Consider the following 14018-nt stretch of genomic DNA (forward strand, 5'->3'; position numbering starts at 1 on the left):
ATCCCACTAATTCATTTCTTCTTAGGAAACTTCTTGCATATTACTCTGTATAAGAAAACATAATTATTGTGTCAATTGTGTGCATATTTTGTAATATTTTTTAAAAATATTTTCATTTTCTTCTTCTTAACTGGTAATATCAATCCCACAAATCCATTCTTTCTTGAAAAAAAATCTAAATGGGTAATACCAAATCTAAATCAAAATAATGATTTTTTTCATTTTCTTTCTTCTTAAAGTGTAATACCAAAGCCACTAATTCATTCTTTCCTAAAAAACTTCATTATTTTGATTTTGTTTTACTTTTTGTTTCATTTTATTTTTTTTGTGATAATACTGATGCCACTAATTCATTCCTTCTTAGTAAACTTCCTCTTGTTGTGAAATTTCTCTATTACTATATGTTTATTCTTGCATATCATAAAAAGCACAATTTCTGTGTATATTGTGTTCTAATTTTGTCAATGTTTTTTTATACTTTTCTTTTAAGGGAAATACAAATGTCACTAATTCATTCTTTTCTAGGAATTTCATATTTTTCTTTATTTTCATTCATTTCATTTTTTATGGTGACACACCACAAGTATTAGAGTTTTAGACGACTGACCCTTTTTCTTGTGTTGGTTATCGGTTAACAACAAACAAGAATAAAACTATGGAAGTTTAAAAAATATTGGTATTCTAAGAATACTTAGAAAATATATTTTGCCATCAAATGGGGCCTTAGTTGTATATGATAGGGGAGTTGTGTGGTTGGAAGAACCTCATATCTCACCGTAAAGATGATCGGTGGCAACCTCCCTATAGGTGTAGCATATTTAGAGAAGCACCCCCGACCATTAGACGAAAGCCACTCGCACAACGGTTGGCTAGCGCATGTGGCCGCGTATGCAGTAGCTAGCCGGCCAACATGCCAAGCTAGCTCATCTGTCGATGTGCCGATAGAAACAACTATTTCGGGGCAAGGCATGACTGTGTGGGAGTTACTATGTGCAGATGTGATAGATGATAACTCATCATGTAGGAACACGTTTGGGGTTAAACGTTTTATTTTTTGCAATACAATCAGATCTATACAAAGAATCTCAAACATAATAAAAATTACATCGAGATTCCGCAACCACCGAAGACCACTACTACCGCCATAACGAGTTGCTGCTGTGCCTCTCCTCTATTGGAGCCGTCTTGATTTTGTCGATGATAGTCGGGAAGTCTTTATGCACGTGCCTCTATGGACTAGCGCCTTGGAGTCGCAGTCGCTGTCATTGAACCCATGCATATATCTAAAGCACTCGCCACATGACGAGAAATCCGAACCTCACCGCCTCAAGGAGACAACAGGAATCTACGCCGGAGCTTCGTCAGCTACGTCCATGCGAACGAACCCGAGTAGGATCAGTGTCCAAAAGACAAACTTAAAGAATAAACGTCGCCATCCGTCCGAGCACCGCACCCGCGAGGACTAACAAACCTAATCTAAACTACTAGATGCAGCGAAGGCACCAGGATATCCCTAGAGAAAAGCACATCACTAATGTTCGTAAAGTCTATACAAAGAATGGGAATCTCCCTCCTTCTTCTTCACATCAACCATTTCTATCTTAAAAAAGAAATCCTCAACATGGAGTGTCTGTAAGACAATAGGTTTGGGGGAACCGGCACAACCCTCTAGGGGTGGCCTATCATATATATATATATATACATATATATATATGTATGTATGTATGTATATATATATAATGAGTGGGATACAATGTTACAATATACACGTATGAATACGGAGGCTATACAGTCTAACACCCTCCCTCAATCTTAGCCACTTCCTAAAGAATCTATAAGGGTAAGATTGCGCCGGCAAGCCTCAAACTGTGGTAGAGGCAATGGCTTGGTGAAGATGTCTGCAAGTTGATCCTTGGAAGAGATGAACCTGATCTGTAGTTGCTTCTGGGAGACACGTTCACGCACAAAGTGATAGTCAACTTCAATGTGTTTCGTTCGGGCATGGAATACCGGATTTGTAGAGAGGTATGTAGCACCGATGTTATCACACCAAAGGACAGGAGACTGTGATTGGGATATACCCAATTCCTGAAGCAAAGACTGTACCCAGATAATCTCCGCAGTAGCATTGGCCACAACCTTATACTCAGCTTCAGTACTGCTACGTGAGACAGTGGCCTGTTTCCGAGCACTCCAGGCGATCAGATTAGAGCCAAGGAACACAACATAACCCCCCGTAGATCGCCTGTCATCCGGACTGCCAGGCCAATCCGCATCAGAATATGCCGAGAGACATCTAGAGGAGGTCAGTCGAATATGCAAGCCATGAGACACCGTGAATCGAATGTAGCGTAAGATGCGCTTAACAGCAGACCAATGAGTGTCACGGGGTGACTGCAGATACTGGCAAACTCGGTTGACAGTAAAAGAAATGTCCGGTCATGTGATCGTCAAGTACCGAAGACCACTAACAATACTCCTATATGTCGTCGCATCAGCAGAAGATAGAAGCTCACCATCAACAGCAGTGATCTTGTTAGTGGTAGACATCGGTGTAGTTGTCGGTTTGCACTTAAGCATCCCAGCCCGCTGCAACAAATCCAAGGAGTACTTCTTCTGCGTCATAACAAGGCCATCAACCCGAGAAGTAACCTCCACACCAAGGAAGTAGTGAAGCTTCCCAAGGTCCTTGACCGCAAAATCAGCACCAAGAGAGCGAACAAGAGCAGTAGCGGCCGACTGAGAGGAGTTGACAAGAATAAATCATCCACATAAACCAACAAGTACATAGTAACCTCAGGCTTCTGTAGAAGAAATTGTGAGGAGTCAGCAGTCGACGATGCAAAACCATGAGCACGAAGGGCCATTGCAAGACGAGCATGCCATGCATGGGGATCTTGCTTCAGATCATAAAGTGCCTTGGACAGACGACAAAGATGATCAGGACGATCTGGATCAGAAAAAACCCGGAGGCTGGCGTATATAAACCTCCTCCTCCAACACACCATGGAGAAAGGCATTTTGTACATCAAGCTGGCGAAGAAACCAACCTCGAGTAAGGGCAAGAGAAAGAAGAAGCCTGATGATAGTAGGCTTAACCACTGGACTGAAGGTGTCTTCATAGTCAAGACCATAGCGCTGCCGAAAACCGCGAGCAACAAGACGAGCTTTGTAGCACTCAATGGACCCATCAAAATGCTTCTTCACTTTGAAAACCCACTTGGAGTCAATGACATTAACCCGCGATGGTGGAGGAACGAGAGTCCATGTCTTATTGCGAACTAGTGATTGGGGCGCCACACGGTGGCGCCGCTTGAGAGAAAGTTGTACGCATATTTTCTTTGAAAAAAATACATAGAGTTCTCGGGTCTTCGCCTATGTCTGAAAAACATTTAAAAAAACTCCTCACTTTCATCTAAAAAAAGTAAAAAAGAAAAAAATCCACAACAGCCTATCAGCGAGTGCCACTTTGCATAACCCTTCATTTAAAAAATACCAGAGGTCCTCATCCCCATCTAAAAAAATACATTTAAAAAATAATCCACACCTTCATCTAAAAAAATAACAAAAGATTTCTCACCACGGCCAACCAGCTTGCGCCACGTGGCATAGCTGGTTGGCCGCCCTTCATGCGTAGCTTAATGGTTTTAATAAGAGCTTGATACTCCTGCTCCATGGCCTCTCTCCAATGAGGAATGCGCATAGCAGCTTGATATGTGCGCGACTCAGAGGAGGGATCCGCAAGCGCAGCAGTCATGCATGCAGCCAACCAAGCAATAGTACCATCATGGCGCTGCTTAGGCTGAAAAATGCCACTGTGGCTGCGTGTATGTGGGCGCAGAGCAGCAGCAGGAGCCAGCGAAGTCAAGGACGACGATGGAGTGGCGCCAGAGGAGCCAGCAGCAGCAGGACTGGGCGAGGGCGACAGAGGCGTCCCGGTCAGCAGAGGACCAGGTGACGCCTTGGGGGAGCCGATGCCAGGCGACTCCGGGTTGCATGGCGATGAAGACAACCCGGGAGAGGTCGGCCCAGGTGACAATGGCCCAGACGCCATAGGCGGGGGCGGGCGAAGCCGGCCCAGTCGCCGTTGGCGGCGAGGCGGGGGCGGGCGAGGCCAGCCCAGGCGCCGTTGGCATGACCGGCGTCGCGAGCCGAGCGCGCGGCGATGCCAGCCCAGAGGCCAAGGGTGATGAAGCGGGCGGCAGCACCGGGGCATCGATCGGTCGTGCATGGTCACGGGTATCGAGGCCATGCAATGGCACCATATGATCGTCGTGCACAACAGGTGGTGCCGACAAGGAAGGTGATGACGACTAAGGAGGCGATGGCGCCTCTAAAATTTCCAAATGAGCTCCACGTCCAGTGCCTTCACCATGATTAGGCAACAATATAGGAGAATATGCAACATCATCAAATTGGTCAGAGGCAACAGAGGATGAATGCGTGGACGGTGGTTCAGCGGTGGACACAAGAAGTTTGGCAAAGGGAAACACATGCTCATCAAACACGACATCCCGAGATATATAGAAACGATTAGTGGGAACATGAAGACATTTGTATCCTTTATGAAGAGAGCTATAGCCAAGAAAGACACACTTCTTGAAGCGAAACTCGAGCTTGCGCTTGTTATATGGATGGAGGTGTGGCCAGCAAGCACACCCAAAAACCTGGAAGAAGGTGTAATTAGGTTGTTCATTAAGGAGAACTTCAATGGGAGTCTTCATGTTCAAAGCACGAGTGGGAGTACGGTTGATAAGAAAGCATGCAGTGGTGAAAGCATCACTCCAAAAACGAAACGGAACCGATGCATGTGCCAAAAGAGTGAGACCAGTTTCAATAATGTAACGATGCTTACGTTCTACTGAACCATTCTGCTGATGTGTGTGGACATGCTAAATGGTGAGCGATCCCAAGCGACTGAAAGAAGGAGTTGAGGTTGCGATACTCACCCCCCAGTCCGACTGAACATGAACAATTTTGTGCTTGAGAAGGCGTTCAACATGTTTTTGAAACTGAACAAAAATATCGAACACATCAGATTTTCATTTGATAAGATAAATCCAGGTAAAGCAACTATAAGCATCAACGAAGTTGATATAATAATTGTGACCACTGACAGAAGTCTGAGCGGGACCCCATACATCTAAAAATACAAGTTTTAAAGGATGTTCCACCTCACGACTAGACTCCGAAAAAGGAAGTTGATGACTCTTCCCCTGCTGACAAGCATCACACACTGCTACGTCTTTATTACTAGACATGCTAGGAAGCTCATGACGACGCAAAATATGACGGACAATAGGTGTGGCCGGATGACCAAGAAGAGCATGCCACTGTGACGGAGATACCCGAACTCCACTGAAAACGCGAGCGACGCCAGGATGCTCCAGACGATAGAGGCCCTGGCACAACCGTCCGCTAAGAAGAATGTCCCTCGTGCCCCGATCCTTAATAAAAATATCAAAAGGATGAAATTCACAAAGCACATTATTATCACGTGTGAGTTTAGGAACTAAAAGAAGATTACGTGTCACAGATGGAACTCTAAGAACATTGGGAAGCTGAAGACTCCTATTTGCATGTCTAGTGAGAAGAGATGCTGGACCAATATGAGAGATGTGCATACCTGCTCCATTGGCGGTGTGGATCTTGTCGGATCCATGATAGGGTTCATGAGTATGAAGCTTTCCCATCTCGTTCGTCAGATGCTCCGTTGCCCCAGAATCCATGTACCAGTGGGAATCGATGGAGTAGGACTGAGTGTGTCCTTGTTGCTTCGACGACGCCGGACGATCAGCCATGGCAACCTGATGCGCAAAGTTGCGTGTGTCCTTGCCGTCATTGCTGAGGCCAAGAAAACTCCACTAAAAATGTTTGTGACACTTAGAGGCCCAGTGCCCCTCAATGCCACATAGCTGACACACACGCCGACCACCGACCCCTGGTAGGGTTGTGGGCGGGGGGGGGGGAGCCGAGGGTGACGACGATGATGCAGGGGGCGGCGCCTTGGACGAGTTGCGGCCACCCTTGGTGGCGGCGTACATGGACAGGGGGCCGTGACTGGCCTTGGCACGACGAGCCTCGACACGCTATTCGGTGAGAAGAAGGAAGGAGTAGACCTTATGTGCCATCATGGGGGTCAACCGGTCGAGTTGCCCCGCTCGTTGATGATCTCGACCAAAGCATCATACTCCTCGTCTAGCCCGTTGACGATGAAGGAGTTGAACTCAGAGTCGGTGAGCGGCTGTCCAATGAAGGCCAACTAGTCAGCAAGGCCCTTGACCTTGTTGTAGAACTCCGTGGCCGTGGAGTCGAGCTTCTCACACTCACCAAGCTGACGATGAAGCTGGAGACACGAGCCTGTGACTGTGCCGCAAACGAGCACTCGAGTATGGTCCATGCCTCATGAGACGTCTTGGCGAAAACGGCAAGCCCAGCGACAGCCGGAGAGAGCGATCCCTGGATGGAGGAGAGGTTTGCCTGGTCCTGCCCCATCCAAACACGGTGGGCCGGATTATAGACCGGACCGTGCATGCTGTCCACCAGCGCGGGAGGGGGGCAAGGGAGAGAACTGTCGACGTAGCCAAGCAGGTAATGGATCCCAAGGAGCGGAAGAACCTGCGCACGCCAGAATATGTAGTTGTTGGACGATAACTTGATGGTGATGAGGTGGCCGAAGTGAAACGGCGGTGGCAGCGGCGATCCCATCGAGGAGACTGCCTGAGGTGAGGACACCATAGAGGCAGTCAGCGGCACCATGGATGCGGCCGGAGGTGCAAAGGGCGCGGGGGCAGATGGCGCCGCGGTCGGGACCGACACCGCAAGCCCCGCCATGAAGGCGGACTCGGGTGCCACCAGCGGTAGCGGCGGGACAGCACCTGCGGCAGGAGATGCGGACGAAGCAGCGGCGGTGTGTGTTGCAAATATGCCCTAGAGGCAATAATAAATAAGTTATTATTATATTTCCTTGTTCATGATAATCGTTTATTATCCATGCTAGAATTGTATTGATAGGAAACTCAGATACATGTGTGGATACATAGACAACACCGTGTCCCTAATAAGCCTCTAGTTGACTAGCTCGTTGATCAATAGATGGTTACGGTTTCCTGACCATGGACATTGGATGTCGTTGATAACGGGATCACATCATTAGGAGAATGATGTGATGGACAAGACCCAATCCTAAGCCTAGCACAAGACCGTGTAGATCATATGCTAAAGCTTTTCTAATGTCAAGTATCATTTCCTTAGACCATGAGATTGTGCAACTCCCGGATACCGTAGGAGTGCTTTGGGTGTGCCAAACGTCACAATGTAACTGGGTAGCTATAAAGGTACACTACGGGTATCTCCGAAAGTGTCTGTTGGGTTGGCACGAATCAAGACTGGGATTTGTCACTCCGTGTAAACGGAGAGGTATCTCTGGGCCCACTCGGTAGGACATCATCATAATGTGCACAATGTGATCAAGGAGTTGATCACGGGATGATGTGTTACGGAACGAGTAAAGAGACTTGCCGGTAACGAGATTGAACAAGGTATAGGGATACCGACGATCGAATCTCGGGCAAGTACAATACCGCTAGACAAAGGGAATTGTATACGGGATTGATTAAGTCCTTGACATCGTGGTTCATCAAATGAGATCATCGTGGAACATGTGGGAGCCAACATGGGTATCCAGATCCCGCTGTTGGTTATTGACCGGAGAACGTCTCGGTCATGTCTGCATGGTTCCCGAACCCGTAGGGTCTACACACTTAAGGTTCGATGACGCTAGGGTTATAAAGGAAGTTTGTATGTGGTTACTGAATGTTGTTCGGAGTCCCGGATGAGATCCCGGACGTCACGAGGAGTTCCGGAATGGTCCGGAGGTAAAGATTTATATATAGGAAGTCCTATTTCGGCCATCGGGACAAGTTTCGGGGTCATCGGTATTGTACCAGGACCACCGGAAGGGTCCCGGGGGTCCACCGGGTGGGGCCACCTATCCCGGAGGGTCCCATGGGCTGAAGTGGGAAGGGATCCAGCCCAAAGTGGGCTGGGGCGCCACTTTCCCCTAGGGCCCATGCGCCTAGTGTGGGGAAACCCTAAAGGAAGAGTCCTAGGAGGGGAAGGCACCTCCTAGGTGCCTTGGGGGGGGGGGGGAGGGAATCCTCCCTTGGCCGCCACCCCAAGACCCATCTAGGGCTGCCGCCCCTCTAGGGGTGGGAACCCTAGAGGGGGCGCACCCTCCTCCCTCTCCCCTATATATAGTGAGGCCTGGGGATGCCCATAACACGTGATCTGATCTCTGCCTATTGGTGCAGCCCTCCCTCTCTTTCTCCTCCTCTCCCGTGGTGCTTGGCGAAGCCCTGCAGGATTGCCACGCTCCTCCATCACCACCACGCCGTTGTGCTGCTGCTGGATGGAGTCTTCCTCAACCTCTCCCTCTCTCCTTGCTGGATCAAGGCATGGGAGACGTCACCGGGCTGTACGTGTGTTGAACGCGGAGGTGCCGTCCGTTCGGCACTAGGATCATCGGTGATTTGGATCACGACGAGTACGACTCCATCAACCCCGTTCTCTTGAACGCTTCCGCGCGCGATCTACAAGGCTATGTAGATCCACTCCTCCCTCGTTGCTAGATGACTCCATAGATAGATCTTGGTGACACGTAGGAAAATTTTGAATTTCTGCTACGTTCCCCAACAGTGGCATCATGAGCTAGGTCTATGCGTAGTTTCTATGCACGAGTAGAACACAAAGTAGTTGTGGGCGTTGATTTTGTTCAATATGCTTACCGTTACTAGTCCAATCTTGATTCGGTGGCATTGTGGGATGAAGCGGCCCGGACCGACCTTACACGTACTCTTACGTGAGACTGGTTCCACCGACTGACATGCACTAGTTGCATAAGGTGGCTAGCGGGTGTCTGTCTCTCCCACTTTAGTCGGATCGGATTCGATGAAAAGGGTCCTTATGAAGGGTAAATAGAAATTGGCATATCACGTTGTGGTTTTTGCGTAGGTAAGAAACGTTCTTGCTAGAAACCCATAGCAGCCACGTAAAACATGCAAACAACAATTAGAGGACGTCTAACTTGTTTTTGCAGGGTATGCTATGTGATGTGATATGGCCAAAGGATGTGATGAATGATATATGTGATGTATGAGATTGATCATGTTCTTGTAATAGGAATCACGACTTGCATGTCGATGAGTATGACAACCGGCAGGAGCCATAGGAGTTGTCTTAATTTATTTATGACCTGCGTGTCAACATAAACGTCATGTAATTACTTTACTTTATTGCTAACCGTTAGCTGTAGTAGTAGAAGTAATAGATGACGTGACAACTTCAAGAAGACACGATGATGGAGATCATGATGATGGAGATCATGGTGTCATGCCGGTGACGATGATGATCATGGAGCCCTGAAGATGGAGATCAAAAGGAGCAATATGATATTGGCCATATCATGTCACTATTTGATTGCATGTGATGTTTATCATGTTTATACATCTTATTTGCTTAGAACGACGGTAGTAAATAAGATGATCCCTCATTAAAATTTCAAGAAAGTGTTCCCCCTAACTGTGCACCATTGCGACAGTTCGTTGTTTCAATGCACCACGTGATGATCGGGTGTTTGATCCAAACGTTCACATACAACGGGTGTAAGACAGATTTACACATGCAAACACTTAGGTTGACTTGACGAGCCTAGCATGTGTATAGACATGGCCTCGGAACACAGAAGACCGAAAGGTCGAGCATGAGTCGTATAGAAGATACGATCAACATGAAGATGTTCACCGATGTTGACTAGTCCGTCTCACGTGATGATCGGACACGGCCTAGTTGACTCGGATCATGTAATCACTTAGATGACTAGAGGGATGTCTATCTGAGTGGGAGTTCATAAGATGAACTTAATTATCCTAAACATAGTCAAAAGGATTTTGCAAATTATGTCGTAGCTCGCGCTTTAGTTCTACTGTTTAGATATGTTCCTAGAGAAAATTTAGTTGAAAGTTGGTAGTAGCAATTATGCAGACTAGGTCCGTAAACTGAGGATTGTCCTCATTGCTTCATAGAAGGCTTATGTCCTTAATGCACCGCTCAGTGTGCTGAACCTCGAACGTCGTCTGTGGATGTTGCGAACATCTGACATACACGTTTTGATAACTACGTGATAGTTCAGTTAAATGGTTTAGAGTTGAGGCACCGAAGACGGTTTTGAAACGTCGCGAAACATATGAGATGTTTCGAGGGCTGAAATTGGGATTTCAGGCTCGTGCCCACGTCAAGAGGTATAAGACCTCCGATGATTTTCTTAGCCTGCAAACTAAGGAGAAAAGCTCAATTGTTGAGCTTGTGCTTAGATTGTCTGAGTACAACAATCATTCGAATCAAGTGGGAGTTGATCTTCCAGATGAGACAGTGATGTTTCTCCGAAGTCATTACCACCAAGCTGCTAGAGCTTCGTGATGAACTATAATATATCAGGGACATATATGATGATCCTTGAGATATTCGCGATGTTTGACACCACAAAAGTAGAAATCAAGAAGGAGCATCAATTGTTGATGGTTGATGAAACCACTAGTTTCAAGAAGGGCAAGGGAACGAAGGGATACTTCATGAAACGGCAAATTCAGCTGCTGCTCTAGTGAAGAAACCCAAAGTTGAACCCAAGCCCGAGACTAAGTGCTTCTGTAATAAGGGAACAGCCACGGGAGCAGAATCACCCTAGATACTTGATAGATTAGAAGGCTGGCAAGGTCGATAGAAGTATATTGGATATACATTGTGTTGATGTGTGCTTTACTAGTACTCCTAGTAGCACCAGGGTATTAGATACCGGTTCGGTTGCTAAGTGTTAGTAACTCGAAATAAAAGCTACGGAATAAACGGAGACTAGCTAAAGGTGAGCTGACGATATGTGTTGGAAGTGTTTCCAATGTTGATATGATCAAGCATCGCACGCCCCCTCTACCATCGAGATTGGTGTTAAACCTAAATAATTGTTATTTGGTGTTTGCGTTGAGCATAGACATGATTGGATTATGTCTATCGCAATACGGTTATTCATTTAAGGAGAATAATGGTTACTCTGTTTATTTGAATAATACCTTCAATGGTCTTGCACCTAAAATGAATGGTTTATTGAATCTCGATCGTAGTGATACACATGTTCATGCCAAAAGATATAAGATAGTATTGATAGTACCACCTACTTGTGGCACTGCCACGTAAGTCATATTGGTATAAAACGCATGAAGAAGCTCCATGTTGATGGATCTTTGGGCTCACTCGTTTTGAAAAGTTTGAGACATGCGAACCATGTCTATTGGTGTATATGCATGAAGAAACTCCATGCAAATGGACCGTTTGGACTCACTTGATTTTGAATCACTTGAGACATGCAAATCATACCACATGGGCAAGATGACTAAAAGCCTCGGTTTCAGTAAAATGGAACCAGAAAGCTACTTACTGGAAGTAATACATTTTGATGTGTGCAGTCAAATGAGTGCCGAGGCGTGTAGTGGATATCGTTATGTTCTTACTTCACGGATGATTTGAGTAAATGTTGAGTATATTTACTTGATGAATCACGAGTCTGAATTATTGAAAGGTTCAAGTAATTTCAGGGTGAAGTTGAAAGATCGTCGTGACAAGAGGATAAAATATCTATGATATGATCATGGAGATGAATATCTGAATTACGAGTTTGGCACAGAATTAAGACATTGTGGAAATTGTTTCACAACTGATACAGCCTGGAACACCATAGTGTAATGGTGTGTCCGAGCATCATAGTTGCACCCTATTGGATATGGTGCGTACCATGATGTCTCTTATCGAATTACCACGATAGTTTATGGGTTAGGCATTAGAGACAACCGCACTCACTTTAATAGGGCACCACGTAATTCCGTTGAGACGAAACCGTTTGAACTATGGTTTGGAGAAACCTGAGTTGTCGTTTCTTAAAAGTTTGGGGCTGCGACGCTTATGTGAAAAAAGTTTCAGGCTGATAAGCTCGAACCCAAAGCGGATAAATGCATCTTCATAGGACACCCAAAACAGTTGGGTATACCTCCTGTCTCAGATCCGAAAGCAATAAGGGATTGTTTCTAGAATCGGGTCCTTTCTCGAGGAAAAGTTTCTCTCGAAAGAATTGAGTGGGAGGATGGTGGAGACTTGATGAGGTTATTGAACCGTCTCTTCAACTAGTGTGTGGCAGGGCACAGGAGTTGTTCCTGTGGCACCTACACCAATTGAAGTGGAAGCTTATGATAGTGATCATGAAACTTCAGATCAAGTCACTACCAAACCTCGTGGGATGACAAGGATGCGTACTACTTCAGAGTGGTACGTAATCCTGTCTTGGAAGTAATGTTGCTAGACAACAATGAACCTACGAGCCATGGAGAAGCGATGGTGGGCCCGGATTCCGATAAATGGCTCGAGGCCATAAAATCTGAGAGAGGATCCATGTATGAAAACAAAGTGTAGACTTTGGCAGAACGGCTCGATGGTCGTAAGGCTATTGAGTACAAATGGATTTTAAAAGGAAGACGGACAATGATGGTAAGTATCACCATTAAGAAAGCTCGACTTGTCGTTAAGATGTTTTCCGACAAGTTCAAGGAGTTGACTACGATGAGACTTTCTCACTCGTAGCGATGCTAAGAGTCTGTTGGAATTATATTAGCAATTACTGCATTATTTATGAAATCTTGCAGATAGGATGTCAAAACATTGTTTCCTCGACGTTTTTCTTGAGGAAAGGTTGTATGTGATACAACCGGAAGGTTTTGTCAATCCTGAAAGATGCTAATAAGTATGCAAAGCTCCAGCTATCCTTCTAGGGACTGGAGTAAGCATCTCGGAGTTGGAATGTATGCTTTGATGAGATGATCAAAGATTTTGGGTGTATACAAAGTTTATGAGAAACTTGTATTTCCAAAGAAGTGAGTGGGAGCACTATAGAATTTCTGATGAATATATGTTGTTGACATATTGTTGATCAAAAATGACGTAGAATTTCTGGAAAGCATATAGGGTTATTTGGAAAGTGTTTTTCAATGGAAAGCCTAGATTAAGCTATTTGAACATTGAGCATCAAGATCTATAAGGATAGATCAAAACGCTTAATGGTACTTTCAAATGAGCACATTCCTTGACATGATCTTGAAGGTGTTCAAGATGGATCAGTTAAAGAAGGAGTTCTTGTCTGAGTTGTAAGGTATGAAGTTAAGACTTAAAGCTCGACCACGGAAGAATAGAGAGAAAGGACGAAGGTCGTCCCCTATGCTTAAGACATAGGCTCTACAGTATGCTATGCTGTGTACCGCACCTGAAATGTGCCTTGCCATGAGTCAGTCAAGGGGTACAAGAGTGATCCAAGAATGGATCACAAGACAGCGGTCAAAGTTATCCTTAGTAACTAGTGGACTAAGGAATTTTCTCGATTATGGAGGTGGTAAAAGAGTTCGTCGTAAAGGGTTACGCCGATGCGAACTTTGACACTAATCCAGATTATTCTGAGTAGTAAACTGGATTCATATAGTAGAACAGTTATTTGGAATAGCTCCAAATATAGCGTAGTAGTTGCATCTACAAGATGACATAGAAATTTGCGAAATACATACGGATCTGAATGTTGCAGACCCGTTGACTAAAACCTCTCTCACAAGCAACATGATCAAACCCAAAACTCATTGAGTGTTAATCACATAGTGATGTGAACTAGATTATTGACTCTAGTAAACTCTTTGGATGTTGGTCACATGGAGATGTGACCTGTGAGTGTTAATCACATGGCGATGTGAACTAGATTATTGACTCTAGTGCAAGTGGGAGACTGTTGGAAATATGCCCTAGAGGCAATAATAAATAAGTTATTATTATATTTCCTTGTTCATGATAATCGTTTATTATCGATGCTAGAATTGTATTGATAGGAAACTCAGATACATGTGTGGATACATAGACAACACCGTGTCCCTAGTAAGCCTCTA

Source organism: Triticum urartu, chromosome 4A (assembly GCF_056163025.1).
Source record: "Triticum urartu cultivar PI428250 chromosome 4A, HENAU_Tu73, whole genome shotgun sequence".
NCBI classification, from domain to species: Eukaryota; Viridiplantae; Streptophyta; class Magnoliopsida; order Poales; family Poaceae; genus Triticum; species Triticum urartu.